Source organism: Halichoerus grypus, chromosome X (genome assembly GCF_964656455.1).
Source record: "Halichoerus grypus chromosome X, mHalGry1.hap1.1, whole genome shotgun sequence".
NCBI lineage: Eukaryota > Metazoa > Chordata > Mammalia > Carnivora > Phocidae > Halichoerus > Halichoerus grypus.
This window is the reverse complement of record NC_135727.1, coordinates 125323588-125341696: the sequence shown is the minus strand read 5'-3', so window position 1 is coordinate 125341696 and position 18109 is coordinate 125323588. Positions and strand designations below refer to the sequence as shown.

The 18109-nt window shown below is 49.8% G+C and overlaps 1 protein-coding gene across 1 annotated transcript in view; it reads left to right on the top strand.

Moving 5' to 3' along the window:
* Window positions 1-18109, top strand: part of WWC3 (WWC family member 3) — a 112362-nt gene that overhangs the window by 21942 nt on the left and 72311 nt on the right. The window lies entirely within an intron of this gene.

Below are 18109 nucleotides of genomic sequence, written 5' to 3'. Positions count from 1 at the left end.
AGAAGATAGTTCCTGCTGATCTGCCAGTGTGTCCTGTGGCACCCTTTGTCACCCTGGTGGGTCCCTTCTCGTTCCTGGGTTCCTAGGAGCTGAGAGCCTGCCATGTTCTGTGGGCGTGGTTCTTCCTTCCTGTACCTTCCGCTCCAGGCCGCCCCCTGCCCTGCTCCTCCCATGTCTCCAGCTGGTCTGAAATGACTTATTTCCATACAAACTTTGGGAACCACAGAGGGACTCCTCTAAGAATACGATTTTGATGGGCGGGAAAGGAAAAGAAAAAGATCGCCTCAAAGGGATTCGGTGCCATGGAACTGCATGTGTTTTATTAAATTCCAAGTTAGGGCACAAGGTAGTTTTGCTGGGCAGTTTTTATAGGATCCTTATGTGCTGCATCACGTTCAACCTTAGAGGAAGAAGGCAACGAAATCTGTTCTGAATAATCGCCTGGTCAGCCATACATCTCCTGCTTATTAGCATGTGCTCTCTGTACCAGTGTTAAACTTCAGTGACTCTTTTAAAACTACTGTCTTCCTGTGGAAAAAGGAGAAGCTGGGCCTGGGGTAAGCACTGCATTTCACTGTGGACTCCGTGCAGAAGCCTATCCTCATGAAACGTAGGGAGCCCACGTATTTGGCCGGCGCTTTCCTTTCTTTCCTTTTTGCCAGACTGAATGCTGCCGGGGGCTTGCCCTCATCGGTCTGCTCGAGCTTTTCCTGCTCGGCAGGTGTGGCAATGCCATGCTCGGGGTGGGTGAAGAAATAATTATTTGATGACAGTTCGAAAGGTATCTTCAGCATTCAAGGTGGAATTCTCAGTTCAAAAAGCAGATGCTTGTGAAAATCACCGATCACCCGCTCCCCGGGTAGGCTTCCTGACCCTGCTCGCTTCCTGTCTTCCCTCTCCGTGGAGACAGCACACACGCAGCGGGCGGGGGACCGCATGCCTTTGAGCGTCACTTCTCCGTCACTTCTACGAGGGTCCCAACCCAGACTTCACGCCCCGGTGATCTAAAGAGCATCTAAAAGCTGTTGTTCCTCGTGCTCTAACACAAGTCAATTAAGTCCCAACTTCTTGGGTAAATCCAAATGTCCTCGATGATTCCAGTTGCAGCCAGGGTGCAGATCCACTCTCTCATGGGCTCCCTCTTGTTCACCGTCACGAGGGAGTAGTCGTTGATGATTTCAACCCCTCTATGAAACTTGGGCCGCTAAGCCTTGATCTTGGAAACCAGAAACATTGAGGTTTGTAAAAGGGAAAGAAAGGTAGAAGAGCTACAGATGCTATTGTATTATTGTTTTGGAGCAGTGAGAGGGGGATAAGGATTTGATGTTCTGCTGAGCATAAAAATAATTTATGTTCATGTTGAATCGCTTCCTCCTCTAAGTTTCCGGAGCACTCTGTGCCCCCAGCATCGAGGGAATTTGTCAGGTTGTGGCCATTTGTTATTTATTTGCTCCCGGCTGAGATGAAGTCCTTGAGGAAACTCCTGGCACCTAGCATCTCAAATAGCTTTCCTGCAGTGAATATTTAAATAGACGAATAGCCCTTTACAGTCTCCACACAGCTTGTCCTAGGGTGTGGGGTCCCCAGGCTCTCTCATCCTTAGCCAAGGTTACATGCCTGAGATGGTGACCATCATCTCTGCCAAGCTCTGTGTCCGCCTCTGCCTGGCGGGAGCCCCTCGTGCATGCCCTGTTGGCCCGGCTGTGCTCCGGAGAGGGTTTCCCCACTTTTTTTTTTTTTTTTAAGATTTTATTTATTTATTTGACAGAGAGAGACAGAGAACACAAGCAGGGGGAGTGGGAGAGGGAGAAGCAGACTTCCCGCAGAGCAGGGAGCCTGATGCGGGGCTCGATCCCAGGACCCTGGGATCATGACCTGAGCCGAAGGCAGACGCTTAACGACTGAGCCACCCAGGCACCCCATGGGTTTCCCCACCTTTGCGCCTCACCTCGGTGCAGTGATTACAGATGCAAACGCCCACCAGGGCTGGGATCCCAACCAAATGGCCAGATGTCGGAGGTGACAGCGAGTGGTGGGCACTGTGGCAAGCTAGTGAGTGGTCCCTTCAACGGGGATGGCCCTCATCGGCTTTAGTCATCTTTTGTCTTTGGGGACTATGATTCCCGTGTGCCAGTTCTTTGATGTTTGAGAAGTTAGAAATTCAGGTGTTTGAAATGAGATCTTCTGAGTTTAAATGTTGGCAACCCGAGGGGGTTTTGGTAAAACACTCTGAGGGCCGGTGCTGCAAACCAGACAGAGCACGTCTGCCGGCCCAGTGGGCCCCCAGGGGCTTTGCAGTCAGTGGGCTTCCAGCTCTCGCTGCCTGGCTTGCCCTTGTCCTAGCCAGAGGAGCGGGAACCCGAGAGGAGTGCACTGGTGGCCACACTTGTCTGGAAGGATCATGGGAGGAGGAGGGGAGACAGGGCTCTGTGGGATTCTGGGTAAACTCTCCCTTTAAAAAAATGATTTATTTGTATAAATGCACCATAATTCATTCCAGCCCTCTCCCTACACATACTGCTGTGCTCGGGTGTCTTCTCTAGTGTTTTTTCTTTTCGTAAACAAAGGGACCAAAACGTGATCATATATTAACTAATTTTATAGCCGCTCTTTCTCCCTGAACAATAACCAGAGCATTTCCAAGTTACTACAGTGTGTTAATTTTTTTTTTTTAAGATGTATTTATTAGAGAGAGTGCGCATGCATGCGAGCTGGGGGAGGGGCAGAGGGAGAGGGAAAGAGGGAATCCTCAAGCAGACTCCCCGCTGAGCGTGGAGCCCGATGTGGGGCTCGATCCCAGGATCCTGAGACTATGACCTGAGCCAAAATCAGGAGTTGGTGCTTAACTGACTGAGCCACCCAGGCGCCCCTATTACAATGTGTTATTAAACACACTTTAAAATTATCCCAGGTAGACCCTCACAGGGACAGGAATTCTGTTTTGGTTTTTGCTCCCTCCATCCACGGCGCCTAAGCAAACTCTGGTGTGTAGTAGGTACTCAGTGAATGACTCCTGAATGATTGCTGGTGTGCAGTAATTTATTGGGTCCTGTCCTTATTGTTGGCCATTTGGCTTGTTTCCGTTTTTCCTGTCACTGTACACAGTACTGCGAAGCACCTCTTTATACATTAAGCTCTTCACATATTTCAGGTAATTTTCATAGGTGGTACTATTGACATGACGGGCTGGGTCACTCTTTGTGGTGGCGGCTGTCCGGTACATCGTAGGATGTTCAGCAGCGTCCCTGGCCTCTGCCCAGTCCATGCCAGTAGAACGTCCCCTGCACAGTTGTGACAACCCAGAATGTCTCCAGACACTGCCCGGTGTCCCTGGGAGGCAAAAATGGCTCCTGGCTGAGAGCCGTTGTGCTAGCAACGATTTGCTTCGATTAGCGAAGCAAAGAGTGTCAACGGATTTTAAGATTTTGAACCTTAAAATATATGCTGCTCGGAAAAAATATTTCAGCAAACTATTGTTTGCTGCCTTTCTCTACTCCCTTGTTTTACCCAGTCTCCTTCCCCTGAGAGAGCGGTGTCTTCCCACTGCCCTTTGACCCGAGCAGTGCTGTCTGATAGAACATTCCGTGATGGTGGAAGTGGTCAGCATCTGCCCTGTCCGGGATCATAGCCACTGGCCACCTGTGGTTCTTGAGGACTTGAAATGTGGCTAGTACAACTGAAGGATGAAGTTCTAATTTTCTTTAATTTTAATTTATTTAATACTAAATAACCATGTGCGGCTCGTGGCTGCCACAGTGGACAGTGCAGGAAAACCTCTCTCTGGCACCCCAAATAACCCACCCTTTCTCAGTGTGGCCCGGCTGAAAATCAAATCAATAACAAGTTTTGAGGCAACTTCTCTGTGGTCGGTGTGTGGTTACTGTTGAGTTCGGCTCCCCCTTTCCTTATGTTCCAGCCTCCTGGTTAGGGAAGCAATCTAAAGAAATAAAGCCTGATTAAGATATGAAGGAACTGGGCTGCCCTCTGGCCTCCTAAGCCTGCCTGCAATGTGTTTGCCTATAAATCCTGATGGACCTGGTTTGGGAATTCTGGCTTACAGTTCCCCTTAACTCATACTATTCACTTCCTCCTTTTCAAGATCTTTCCAACCCCACTGGCCTATATAAACGGGTTCTTCATCTGTCCACCCCTCCCTTTCTTCCTCCTTTCATTCCTCTGTCCACTCATCTGTCCCTCCACCCACCATCCATCCTTTTGTTCATGCTTTTCTATGCATCCATCCATTTTTCCATCTATCCATCCCATCCCAATGCTTCCATTGACCCCCATCCAACTATTTATCCATCTCTCATCCCTCCCTCCATTTCTTTGTCCATCCTTCATTCCATCCCTCCAGCTTTCCCTCTCTCCCTTCATCCATCTGAGCATAGTGCACTCCTGCTATAGGGCCAGGGTCTGTGCTAGGTACTGGGAAGGCAAGACCCCTATGATGCTTGACTTTGTGGTGTACACAGACTAATGGGGGCGTCTGAAGACACTTGTCCTTCAATGAGGATTCAGAACAGAGCAGAGTGTTGGGAGCAAGGTTGCCTGGGCTCGTGGTGAGGTAGCCTCTCCAGGGAAAGGGGGCTACCGATGCTTGGAGTGAGAAGATGAGTTAAGGTCATTTCAGGTTTAGAGCATTGGGCTGGTTTTGGGGAGGATAACAAAGACCAAAGGCCTGTGTCCCTGCAGTCTCATTCTCTGCGATTGGATTGTCGGGCCATAATGTCTGAAAGCCCCTTGGTCTTCCTGTCTTCCTTGGTTTCTGGTCCTGAGAATAATTCGTGTCCCCTCTGAGACCACGAAGCGGACCTCAGGCACACAAGGTTTGCTTCAGCAAAAGGAACTCGCTGTCGGGTCCTGGTAGGCAGTGTTGCGGGGCTCCGAGGGCCCCCCGGCAGTTCTTCGCGTGTGATTGAGCAGGCCCGATTTACCTTAACTGTGCTCTTCGCCCACAGTACTGAACTCTGCGATGGGCTCAGGCTCCAGGTGCTCGTGGCCCGGTCTTGGAGATGTGCATCGACAGGTTTGACAGGACAAGTGTATTTCAGAGAAAGAGCCGGTTACTTGTTCTAAGCATTGCTTCCTGTTTTGAAGACAGCCGGCTGCTGTGCTTTTGTGTAAGTGGCCAGTCCTGCCCAGCTCTCCCGGCCAGTGCCCCACGTGGGGACATGTGTCCGCCCAGAGACGAGCCCAGGGCACCGCCGCTGCCGTCCCTGTTGTTGGCAGGGCCGAGGGGACGATTCCGCAGGCTTCCTGGTGGTGGTTTTAAAGCTGGGAGGAAGCCTTGGAGTGGGCCCGGAGTGTGCGCTCCGAGGGAACTGACTCCAATCCCGTGCGCCCAGCTGGAGGGGCTCGCCCAGGGCGCCCCGGGCCGGTGCGCGTCCCCGCGCTCGTACTTGTGCACATGAAGGGTCTTCTGGAGGCGTCAGGGGGCAGAGGTTTCAGCCAGGGTGGCAGGGGCATGCGAGGAAGAGGCACTGGAGCTGGCGAGCTTGGGGTGACGTGCCCTGGCTCGGGTCCAAGTAGAGTCACATCTCAAGTAGTTGTTACAACGCGGCGTATTTACTCTGTGCTTCCAGGTGGGAAACTTGAGCTTCTGTTCCATTCTGACGGAGAGAATTTGGGGCTCACAATGAAGCCATTTCATGGGGCTGCTCAAGTCTTGTTGCTCACAGTCCTGCTCTGAGCACTTTTTTTTTTTTTTACAATTCTTGCAACTTGAAATTGAGCAAAATGACAGATTCCCGACTGCAGCACCTGCTGTTTAGGGGTAGCCTCTTCCGGTACAGGCCGTCCTGACCCCAGCTCGGGGACTCCTGCTCTCAGGGCAGCAGCGACCTGTTCCCGCCTCTTTGGAGAGTAGCGGGGGGGGGGGGGGGGGGGCGGGGGGCCGGGCCTTGTAAAAAGCTTCCCACCGCTAAAGAATGACCCCTCGGATGGGTGTGCGCGACAGACCTCAAACGCAGCACCTTCCCGATGTGACTTCCGAGGGACCCCGGCAGGGTCACGGGAGCGAACGGCGGTGTCCCAGTTCCTCTCCCTGTAGCGCACGGCCTCCACGGGCGTGCCCCCCCCCCCCGCCCCCGGCCAAGGTCCTGGCCCTGTCACTGCTCCCCTGGCCCCACGCTCCTCCGGCTTCATCGTTTTCTGCCCACCCCTCCGGGCCCTCCACCTGCGGGCCACGTTCTCTGCAGCCCAAGGGATCTTTCCACACAGCTGATCTGATGATGGCCTGCGTGCCCCCCCCCCCACTCCTCCTGACTTGGCACCGCCTACAGACCGCAGCCCTGCTTTGTCAGGCCGGCCCGCGCCTTCTTGGGGAGGCTTCCGTTCGCCGCACCCGCCCTTGCTACATCTGCCGGGGGCCAGGGCAGGTCCCCGGTTCGTCTGGCACCGGCCTCCGTGGCTCTAGCAGCCTCCTGTGCCCTCCCCGGGTAGGTCAGAAGCCGCCTACGGTGCTCCTCTCTCCCGCTTTGAACCTACCGCTGGCTGGTGAATCCGGCCCTTCCCCCAGGAGCTGCACTCTCTACCTGGTGCCTCTTCCCCGTGGGTGGGGAGCCTTGGGAACAGGGATCCTGAAACTGGACTGCCCGGACTGGCAACATTTTGCATACATCTGAGGGCAGCGTTCTGGGTGTCTATGTAGGCACATTTTTCTAGGGAGGAGATCAATGGCTTGCTTATCTCAGATTCCCAAGGAGCTCCAAGACCTGAAAGACCCACTGTCCCTGAGAACTTAACTATTCCCCGCAGCCTCACCTGGCCTGTGTTTCTTCATAGGAGCTTGATGGATGACTGAATGTCTTAGATGTTCAGGCATTTTCCCCTTTGCTTTTGTTCGTGGATTCAGTTGGTGATATATGCAAAGATGCATTTAGAAAAAGAATGGAATTCTCATGCCAAAAAGAAAACAGATTGCAGAAAAGTTGGCTGTTTTGGGTGGGGGGAGAGGTAATTAGTGCAAAAAAGGATGCACGATAAAATCCTTTTATTCTTAAAAGCCTGGTGCAGGACCTTTGCAACTGGGAATAATGCAAAGGGGTGAGCTTGATGTGGGCACTATTTGCAAAGCTGAAATTGAGATCACAGAGCCCAGAGGACTGTGACGTCACCACTGTGTGCTGCTTGTCTGAACTGAGGGCCAGGACCCTCCCTGGTCGCCTCCCCCTGTGATGCTATTTCTAAAGAATGTTATTGTTGGGCCTCCCAGCTCTCCTTGGCCTGTGAGGTTTTCGTCTCCCATTTCGGTTGAATTTACTTCTTCCGTCAATTGTTACTATTTCTTTCTTTTTTTTTTTTTTTCCCCCAAATCCTTCCTTAAAACCTCCTCTTTTGATTTTTAAACATCCCTTCCTGTCAGTTGTGTTTGGTACTAAGGTAAGCATCAAGCTTCTGTGACACTACATTTTGTTTTTAAAGGAGTAAGTTCCGTCCTCTAGCCTTTTGTCCATATTAAAAATAAGGCGGTCATTCACTTCCATAGCTGTACTCCCATCAGAGTCTTCATCACTAGAAGTTTGTCAGGAGAGTAGGGGAGATAAAAATTATTTCGAAGTGGACTGTGGTGCGTATATGCTTACAGGCACACCTTGGGTTGGGTTCCAGAACACTGCAGTAAAGCGATTATCGCTAATAAAGTGAGCCAAATGAACTTCCTGGTTTCTCAGTGCATATAAAAGTCATATTTACACTATACTGTAGTCTCTTAAGTGTGCAGCAGTATGATGTCTAAAAAACAGTGTACATACCTTAATTATAATATACTTTATTGCTAAAAAATGCTAGCCGTCATCTGAGCCTTCAGTGAGTTGTGATCACGGATCACAGATCACGGTAACAAATATAATAATGAAAAAGTTGGAAATATTGCGAGAATTACCAAAATGTGACAGAGGCGTGAAGTGAGCAAATACTGTTAGAAAAAATGTGCCAACAGACTTATTCTGTGCAGGGTTGCCACAAACCTTCAATCTGTAAAAAACACAGTATTCGCAAAGTGCAATGAAAGGAGGTATACCTGTATTCTGACGGCATCTTTATTTCTAGCATTTTCCCCAGCAATGGTAGTTGCTGCCTGATCGGCTCAGATCTGCGCACCTGCCCCTGAGCGTCTTCTTGGAGGCCTTCCGTTTTTGCTTGGAATCCCTCCAAGCCCAGTGGGCGTGCAGGGAGCCAGCTGGTGACCCTCAAGGGCTTCTTCCCAGGGCCGGGACTGGTCTGGCCACGTCTTAGGCGCACACCCCTGAGTTCAGTTTCCCCCTAGGTGAAATGAGGGTGATGATAATGGACTCATCTCTTAAAATTGTGCTGATTAAAGGAGGTTCTGCCTCTGTGGCCAGAGCGCACCGTGTGGGCTGGCCCCGGGGCTGGGGGTGTGCTGCACACTTTCAGTTGGGTCTGCAAGACGCGCGAGGCGGTCAGCGGTGCCCTACCCGCCAAGTGCTTCATGTACGACTGGCTTCACTCACCTCGAGGTGTGTCCCGGAGCATTGCCTTTCCAGGCCCTGCCGCCTGCTGCGGAAAGGCAGGGCACTGTTTTGTAGCACCCGCACAACCAAAAGAAAAGTCTTAGAGCATAGCACGGACCTCTGCAAGTGGGAGAGGGAAAACCATAGCACATAGCATGCCACCCCCACGAGGTGTCATGTGCTTTCCTATTTTCTTTTTAAACTAAAACACTGATTGGGACCTACTCAGTGGACTTCACCGCTCACTAATGGGTCATGACTATGGCATGAGTGCCCGATCCGGAGTAATGTGACGAACGCGTGCAGAGGATCGGAAATGATTAGCTTAGAGAATGTGTCAGCATGTGTCCAGCCATTTGGAGGACGTTCTGGGACATTGATGAGCCATAACTTGGAATTTGTGGATCAGAAGTGCCAGATGCGTGTGACAACTTAAGGTGAGATGACAATGAAGTGTTTCCAGAGTGTTTCATAGGACTCAGAATCCCGAAGTTGTTTCTTCCCACCGTAAATGACCTTTAGTGAGGTGTAATTTATATACCACAAACTTCACCCCTATCAGTGTCATGCAGTGAGTTTTAGCAAATGAATACAGCTGTGTGAGCATCACTGCGTTGGTTTTCGAATATTCCCATCTCCCATGTTCCCCACCCCCAGCATGTGCCCCGTTCCTCTTCCAGTCCCTCAGAGTCACGGATCTGCTTTCTGTCCGTGTGTGTATTTTGGAATGCCTGCTTTTCTGGTTCCTCTTTGGAAAAGACAGATTCCAGAAGTCAGACTCTCCTGGAAGTCGTCATTTGTCCACCCTCCCTGCTGAGACCTGCCGGGGCTGGGTTTCTCCCCTGTGACCAGCCGCCTGGTCTAGAGCCCAGGGGAGGACCAGCTCGGGTCCGTCTGCAGGAGTTGGGCACCGAGGGCTGGTCTTGTGCGGGCATGGGGTGGGCGCGTGGGCTTTTAAGGCAGCCGGGGAATATTGGAGGACCCAGAGCTGTCTTTGGGTCTCCTCGTGAGGGCCCCTCAGTGTGCACTGCCTCCCCTCAGTTAGCGCCATGGGCCCAGGATGCCATTTCTAACTCGACAAGCCCGCTATTCCTATTGCGCCAGTAAACAGATCCTGAGCACCTGTTACTCCCATCCCCAAGAGGAGGAGATGCACCCGCCACGCTGCAGCCCGCTCCCTTGGATCCAGTCTCTCAGGCCTCAGGTCTGCGCACCTGCCCCTGAGCGTATTCTGTCGAGGCAGAGACATCTAAAAACAGCCCTAGAGCTACCAGAGACATACGTGTGGTGGCAGACTGCCTTCACCACTCAGGTCAAGTCTGTGACTCCCGCTGGGGGTGTGCGGTTGTGGCACCTGTGGGAGACCCCCTGGAGCTCCGTGGGGGCAGGTCAGAGTGGGAGGAGATGCCGTTCTTGTCCGGAAGGAGCAGACACTTGGGAGGAGAGGCTATGCGAACAAATAACCACGTTCTGCTTATAGTTTTAATAGGTGTTCCGGGAGGAGAGAGAAAGTGCTGAGGCTGGCCACAGAAAGGGCAGCTTACTTCCTGCTCGGATGGGCTGGGTCTGGACAGGAGGCATCTGGGCCACGTGTTGGGAGACGCACTGGGAGTGGAACAGGATGGGGATGGGAGGGAGGCATGGCAAAGGGAAAGAACAATCCAAGTTGGGGAAGGGCAGTTCCCGAGGGTTCTGAGAATGCAGGTGGACAGTGAGGGGCCGGAGGGAAGCAAAGAGTTCCCTGCATGAGGTTTTGGGGTCTTAGAAACCTTGGAAATCTCTCAAGATCCCCACTAGGGGCTTATGGAAGATGGCTTTTCAGGCTTGATATTTCTTAAGGGCTCTCAGTCCCAGTGGGTGGATTTTGCTGTGATCTTTCATAGAACCAGACAATGATAGAGTGAGGCAAGACCCTAGAGCTGTGCCGTCCAGCCCCGTAGCCACAGCCACGTGGGCGATTGCACACGTCCGTCGTCGCGAGCCCAAAATGAGATGGGCTCTGAGTGCAAAACATAGACTTTGTAGGAAAAAAAAGTGAAATATCTGTTTATAATCTTTATAGTCATTGCATGTCAAGTTGATGTTATGTGTTAGATTCCATGTTAAGTTGATGTCCCTATTCCAGCAAGCTGTAAAGCTCACGGGGAGCCAGGTAGGTCAGAAAAGTTGAAGGGAGGTCATTATAATTTCTTGAGGATTGGTTTGGAACTGAAATGGAAACATTGGTATCCCCTCTGAATAGCATATTAAAAACAAGCACGAGTTGGAAATATAAAGATGATCTTGTTCCAGGTGCCCTAGGATCATCCTGGTCTCCCTTTTGGTAAGGAAAATATGTGAAGGATCTGTGGTTACCCGCCCTAGGATCATCCTGGTCTCCCTTTTGGTAAGGAAAATATGTGAAGGATCTGTGGTTACCCTTTTCTCTCTGCCTTCACCTTCTGCTGCCCTCCTCCACTTTTCTGCGCTTTGGTGTAGTTGCTGTCAGAGCTTCCAGCGCCCTGAGCCTGGCCGGCTAGGAGGGCACGCTCTTGGACGCACTGGATCGCTACCCATAGCTCTCCCCAGTGGCAGGCTGTGGTTGGCCGGATAGTGGCCTCCCGGGATGTCCGTGTCCTCATCCCTGGAAACCAGGACTGTGTTACCCGACGTGGCAAAAAGAGACTTTGCAGGTATGAGCAAGTTAGGGATCTTGCGGGGCGGGGGGGGATTATCCCAGATATCCGGGTGGGCCCAGGGTACTCTGAGACAGGGGTCTCTGCCAGTGGGAGAGGGAAAACCAGAGAGATGGCATCCTGGGAAAGACTCGACTGGCCGTGGCTAACTTCGAAGATGGAGGAAGCTGGAAAAGCCAAGAGAACACATCTCCTCCCTAGAGCCTCCAGAGGGGATGCAGCCTGCCTGACACTTTGGTTTTAGTTCTGCGAAACCCAGCGGCACTCGTGATCTCCAGGACGGAAGATAATACATTTGTGTTGTTTAAAGCCACCAGGTTTGTCTCGATTTGTTACAGCAGCAAAAGGAAACTAATAGGGTCTGAAGCAGGTCTACTGGAGAACTGAGGGGGGGGCGGGCAGGGGAGTGGACGCAGCTGGCCCTGCACTGTGACGCCCACGCCCGGCTAGCACGACCCTGGCAGGTTTGCTCGCTCATCCCCATTTTGAAGATTGGGAAACGGAGGCCCAGAGAGAAACAGAATGACTCATCCAGGGTTTCGCGGCAATAAATGGCTCTCTTGGAGCCGGCACTGACTGAGATGGTCCAGGGCCGCAAGCCCTGCAGGATGTGACAGGCAAACGGGCACAAGAAGAAGCCAGCGTCGGTGCCATCCATCATTCTCTCCCTTCTCGTGGACCAACTCTGGTAAGATTGGCCCGCAGAACGTATTCATTACCTCTGCTGAGGCCAAGGAGAGCCGTTTGTTAAGGGGAGACTGCAGTGGGAATATCTCTGAGGGGGCTTGAGAGCGCCTCTCCTGGCTGGGGTTGCTCGGATCGGGGGACGGGGTGAGGGGACTGGTGAGAGCTGGCCACTACGAGCGCACGCTTTGAAGCATGGGGACAGTGGGTACCCAGCTTCTCAGTTCATTGTTCACCATGTTTCCTCCGCTCCCCCGCGTTCTGAGAATGCTGTTAAACTTACCCTCTACTCCCTACCAACGTGTTCCTTGAGAGTAAAGCACGATTGTGCCATACAGTTTATTCTGAGCGCCCGAGCAAGTGCATTGAAGATATCCCCAGAGGGTAATGAAAAAAGCCATCTCTTGCTTCACTGGTAGGAGTGTATGCTGAGGGTAATGCACTTTGGCAGTTTATATCAAGTGCTTACTGTAAGCTCATATTCATTCTTCACAATAAAGAGCAGAGAATTGGAACATACCTAACGAGATGACCCAAGGTCCCTGGTAAATGAATTAGGGTTTACTGCAAATGATGGAAGATGCCAACGTGATGGAAAGTGGTGCTGACAAGGAGGTGAAGGGCACGGGGAAATACGCAAATGAAAAAAATCAGCATATGAAATTGTATGTAGCATGACTTTTGCTGTGGAAAAATGAGCTGTAGGACAAAGAAGAAAGGAAAACAAATGAAAACATGAATCCAGGGCTTCTGGGTTTTAGGTGATTTCATTTCCTGTTCCTTATACTTTACTGTGAGGGTTCTGCGTTGAATCTGAGATACGGAGAAAAGAGCTTCATATTCTTCAACCTTGAAAACTTACTTCTTGAACCCTTTCAAGGAAAATAATTATAAATACAGATTATGAGCTTTAAAATAAGCAGAGATGTTTCTTTCATCATAGTTTTAAAGATTGGGGTATGATTCACATATAACATGGAACTCACCATTTATTTTTTTTCTTTTTTTTTTTTTAAAGATTTTATTTATTTATTTAACAGAGAGACAGCTAGAGAGGGAACACAAGCAGGGGGAGTGGGAGAGGGAGAAGCAGGCTTCCCGCCGAGCAGGGAGCCCGATGTAGGGCTCGATCCCAGGACCCTGGGATCATGACCTGAGCTGAAGGCAAACGCTTAACGACTGAGCCACCCAGGCACCCCAGTGGAACTCACCATTTAAAGCATACAGTTCATTAGTTTTCCGTATATTCACATTGGGCAACCATCACCACTGTCTCATTTCAGAACATGTTTATCACTCCTGACAGAAGCCCTGTACCTATTAGTAGTCACCCCCATCCCCTCTCCCCCAGCCCCTGGCAACCACTGATCTACTTTCTGTCTCAGTGGATTTGCCTAATCTGGGCATTTCTTATAGATGGATCCACACAACACAAGGCCTTCTGTGTCTGGCTCCTTTCATCGGCACAACGACTTCAGGGTCTATCCACGTTGTAGCATGTGTCAGTACTCCGTTCTTTTTTAATGGTTGTATAATATGCCATTGTATGGGTAGACCGTGTTTTATTTATCCATTCATCGGTTGATGGCCCTTAGTTGTTTCCGCCTTTTGGCTATCGGGAGTAATGCCAGTATGGACATTCATTTGTGTGGACATTTGTTTTCATTTCTCTTGGGTATACACCTAGTTGTAGAATTATTGGGTCATATGGAACCTCGGTGTTTAACTGTGTGGTGTTTTTTTTTTTTTAAGATTTTATTTATTTATTTGAAAGAGAGAGAGAGAGACAGAGCATGCGCAGGAGGCAGAGGGAGAGGGAGAAGCAGACTCCCCGCCGAGCAGGGAACCCAATGAGCGGCTCCATCCGAGGACCCTGGGCTCATGACCTGAGCAGAAGGCAGATACTTCACCGACTGAGCCCCCCAGGCTCCCCAGTGTTTAACTGTTTTGAGAAATTGCTGCACTATTTTCCAAAGCAGAGCTTATGAATATTTATATTAGCAGAAATTAGAAAATAACGTAGGTGTCAATAGTAGGAGAGTGCTTAGCAAACTGTTGGTAAAAATGCAAACTCTTTATTCCTAGATCACGTCCTAGGGGTCAAAGGCAGTTGAGATGCGATAATTGTTCTCAAGGAGCTTAATCTATTCAACTGTTCCAGGTGATGTTTACAGAGAATTTATAACAAGGGAGGCAGAATATTTAGGCTATAATGTTAGGCCATCTCCAGGAATTTTGGGAGAGACTCAAGGTATGAATTAATAAGTATACATGTTACAAAGTTAAGTGGAAAAGGCAGGATAAAACATCGTATATACTGTGCCATCATGACTATGTCAGAAAAAAAAACAACCAAAAGAACACAGAAAAAAGATGGAGGAAAACACACCAAAATAGGAATAATGGTTGTATTTGAGTGGTGGTGTGAATGGACATTTTTCTCCTATGTAGGTGTAGTTCCTAAATCCTTTGTAATAGAAACAGAAATGCCCGAGTCTGCGTCTGGTGACTGTGGGAAGGAGTTAGTTGGAAAAATCTAACATTAAGTTTCTGGAGAGATGAGAACTTACGAACTTGGGCCGGCATACCTGTGAGTGGAGACAGAACCTTGGCCTTGCCTCGGGGAGGACTCGGAACACCGGCCCAGGGCTTTGCCCTGCCTGGCCCTTGACACTGGGCACTTGCAGAAGAACCACATGCTCTTGAGGAAGAGCCATTGGACATCAGGGTCTCCACCCAGTTGGAAGGATGACCACTAGCAGCATGAGGGGTCACAAGATTGTCCAGGAGGAAGCCCTCCACCATGCCGAGGGTGCTGGTTGTCTCTGGCCACGGATGAGATCTCGCCTAGGTGGCTTCCGGCCTCAGCCTGACATGCAGGACTCATGCTTTTTAGCCAACAATGGCCAGAAAGCAGTCCTTGCTGAAAAACTAATACCAAAAGAACTCCACTGTTCCAGACTCCCAGACCTTGCCCTTCTGACAATGAAAAGGGAACCAAGAGTTACTCAGCTCTCCTCATTGTAGCAATGTGATCAAATACATTAGAAAATTGAACAACTCATCTGAAGCGATTTACTTATCACCGAAGTAATGTTACTCACCAACACCTTTCTTGGGAAAAAAACATCATTTTGGTATTGGTACAGTTTCAGATGTTCATGGAGGCATGTGCTGTGCAACAGAAAACCATGAAGTCTTTGTCCCGTAAACATTTTGGAATGATAATTAGGACAATAAATTTAGACATTCTCAATGCTGTTATTGAAAGTCATGCCAAAATGCGTCTATATGTGATGAGGTTGCAGCTGTCTGAAAATCTGGAGGGTGTGTCATTCTCATGGATAGATGAATCAGAAGAGCAGTGTAGATGTTTATTTTAATGTTCTTAAATAGGACGAAGAAACTTTCTCTGCATTTCACTGCCTCCTAGTAGAGGACAGCCTGGGTCATCACCACAAATGTCCACTACAGTATCTGATAGAGTGGGAAGGGATGTGAGGGCTTAGTATTTATTGGTTATCTATTGCTGCATCACAAATTAAACTCTGAAATCTAGTGCCTTCAAATGACAGCGAGCACAGGATTTCTGTCACACAGGAATTTAGAAGTTTATCTGGGTGGGCCTTGCTTGGGTCTCATGAGGCGTTGTGGTCAAGATGCTGCCTGTGGCTGTAGTCATCTGAAGGCTTGACTGGGGCTGGTGGATCCACTCTCTAGGTGGTTTATTCATGTGGCTGGCAAGTTGGTGCTGGCTGTTGGCAGGAGGCCTCCGGTTCTTCTCCATTTGGGTCTCTTCATTGGGCTGCTTGAGTGAGCTCACAACATGGCTGCTGGTTTCCCCCAGAGCTGGCAGTCTGAGAGAACATGGTGGAAGCACAGTGTCTTTTATGACTCCCACCTCGGAGGCCACACGCTGTCACTTCCACAGTATCCTGTTGGTCGCACAGCTCCACCCTATGCAGTGGGGGAGGGGAGCACACGGGGCCATGAACAGCAGGAGGCAGGAAGCATTGGGAGCCATCTTAGAAGCTGGCTGTCATGGGTGTCCTGCCGCAGGTGTGCGTGTTTCACAGTGTGATGGGTGAAGCCAGGGAGTGGGTTTATGTGCTTCTCCTTGCTGTCAGATGGCCCCTTTGCTGCATTCTGCCTGCCCAAGGGACCCCTGTCTTTGCCTTCTAGCTTACCACTTCTGTCTTTTGGGAGTTGGAAAACTTCCATCATTGAGCCTGTTGAGACTACTGTCAGGTGAGTAGATGGGCTCAAAGTGTGGGCCCTGTGGATTGATGAGACCAACAGCGAGGACTCGATAACTTCTCTGTGGGTGCAGAGACCTTGCTTCTGACGTGAGCTGGACTGTGAGAGGCGTGCCTCCTCATCGGCTAGCTTTGTAGTACTGATTCTGTGGATGACCGTACAAACTCCATGCTTTGTTTGGAAAGAAAGTGGAATCCGAGACATACAGATTCTGTATCAAGCCACAATAAAATTCACCGAGACAGTAGATGTGTCATTTTGTTTATTTTTAGAACAAGTATGGAAGTGTTATTATAATTACCTGCATTGTTTATTGGATCGAAAAATGAAAATAGGAACTTAAAATAGTTTTATGACAGTTTTTTTTTTTAACATTTTTATTTATTTATTTGACAGAGAGAGACATAGCGAGAGACGAAACACAAGCGGGGGAGTGGGAGAGGGAGAAGCAGGCTTCCCGCGGAGCAGGGAGCCCGATGCGGGATTCGATCCCAGACCCTGGGATCATGACCTGAGCCGAAGGCAGACGCTTAACGACTGAGCCACCCAGGCGCCCCTACTTTTATAGCAGTTCTGAATTAATGAAGTGAATTAGGCTCTGTAGTGCTGTAAGGTCAGGTTTCCCACCTCTATTTGTTGATGAAATGAGATCATAGATGTGAACATCCTTAGAATGCACCAGTGCTGGGGCGCCTGGGTGGCTTAGTCGTTAAGCGTCTGCCTTCGGCTCAGGTCATGATCCCAGGGTCCTGGGATAGAGCCCGGCATCGGGCTCCCTGCTCGGCGGGAAGCCTGCTTCTCCCTCTCCCACTCGCCCTGCCTGTGTTCCCTCTCTCGCTGTGTCTCTGTCAAATAAAAAAAAAATCTTAAAAAAAAAAACAACAACACCCCAGTGCTTGGGCATTTTTCTCTAAGCTTATATGTGAATCTAGAATGGCAGAGATGTGCTCAGGACTCCATTTATCTTAAAGTAGCATTGTTTTTGTTGTGGTTTGGTCCCCTTCGGGACCGGAATCACGCACCACACCCTGCTGTTACTTGCTTGACTTGGAACGCGCCACCATCACGCCATTCCGGGCCTGCCGAGGAATCGTGCTGCGGACGTTGGTGTTGCGGGATGGTGGGACAGACGGCATGCCCAAGGCTCATCCTGTGATGTGGTGCACTTTTGAGTGCATTGTATTTGGCAGGCTGGCTGTGGCGGATTTTACCTTCTGTATTTTGCTGTTTTGATATTGACTCTAACATCTTAAAACTATGTGTAAAATGAAGACGAATTACAATCTATGCCGCTCTGATGGTGTTTATCGGTTTCTAAATGCTACTGGGAGAGACAGAGCCTGGCTGTCTAACCAGTTTGGGGAAATAACATGTTCAGAATTCATACTGGTCTTGTGAGGTTTGGCTGTGGTTGTGGTATCTCACTTTCCTGGGGCCAGGGACTTGAACAGAAGATGTGGGAGGATTGAGTTAGTGAAATTTAGGTTATCGGATTCCCATGCATACCAGTCACTGTGCATTTATAGAGACAGCCGAGGAGATAGCTGCCCAGACTCAGACAATTATAAGGCGTGGCCTATTTTATACAACAGCTGTCTTGTCAATCAATGTGATCATGGGATGTGGGGGAGGGGGCGGTTCTCCCTTTATCTGGGAGAAACCCTTTATCTATCTATGTCAAGCCAAGGTTTCCTTAGTCACATTTACTTCAAAGAGAGAGGTCTGTAGACAATGTGCTTTTGTTGTTTTTCTCCAGAAAACAAAAAGGACCCTTTGCCATTTCCGACTCTTACTGTCTAAGGACCACAGGCAGTATGGAGTAGGTATCTCCTTGTATCGGTGCCAGGCTTGCTGGGCTTTTTGCATTTGGTCAGGGGGTAATGTTTAACTCCTTGACTGATGAGCTCTGGTAGATGAAACTTAACCAGTACGTTTTAGATAGACTTAAGCTGTCATGTACGGAAACATTTGGGGGGGCATTTGTAAGGGAATGAGAACAAAACACGGGTGTTCTATTGC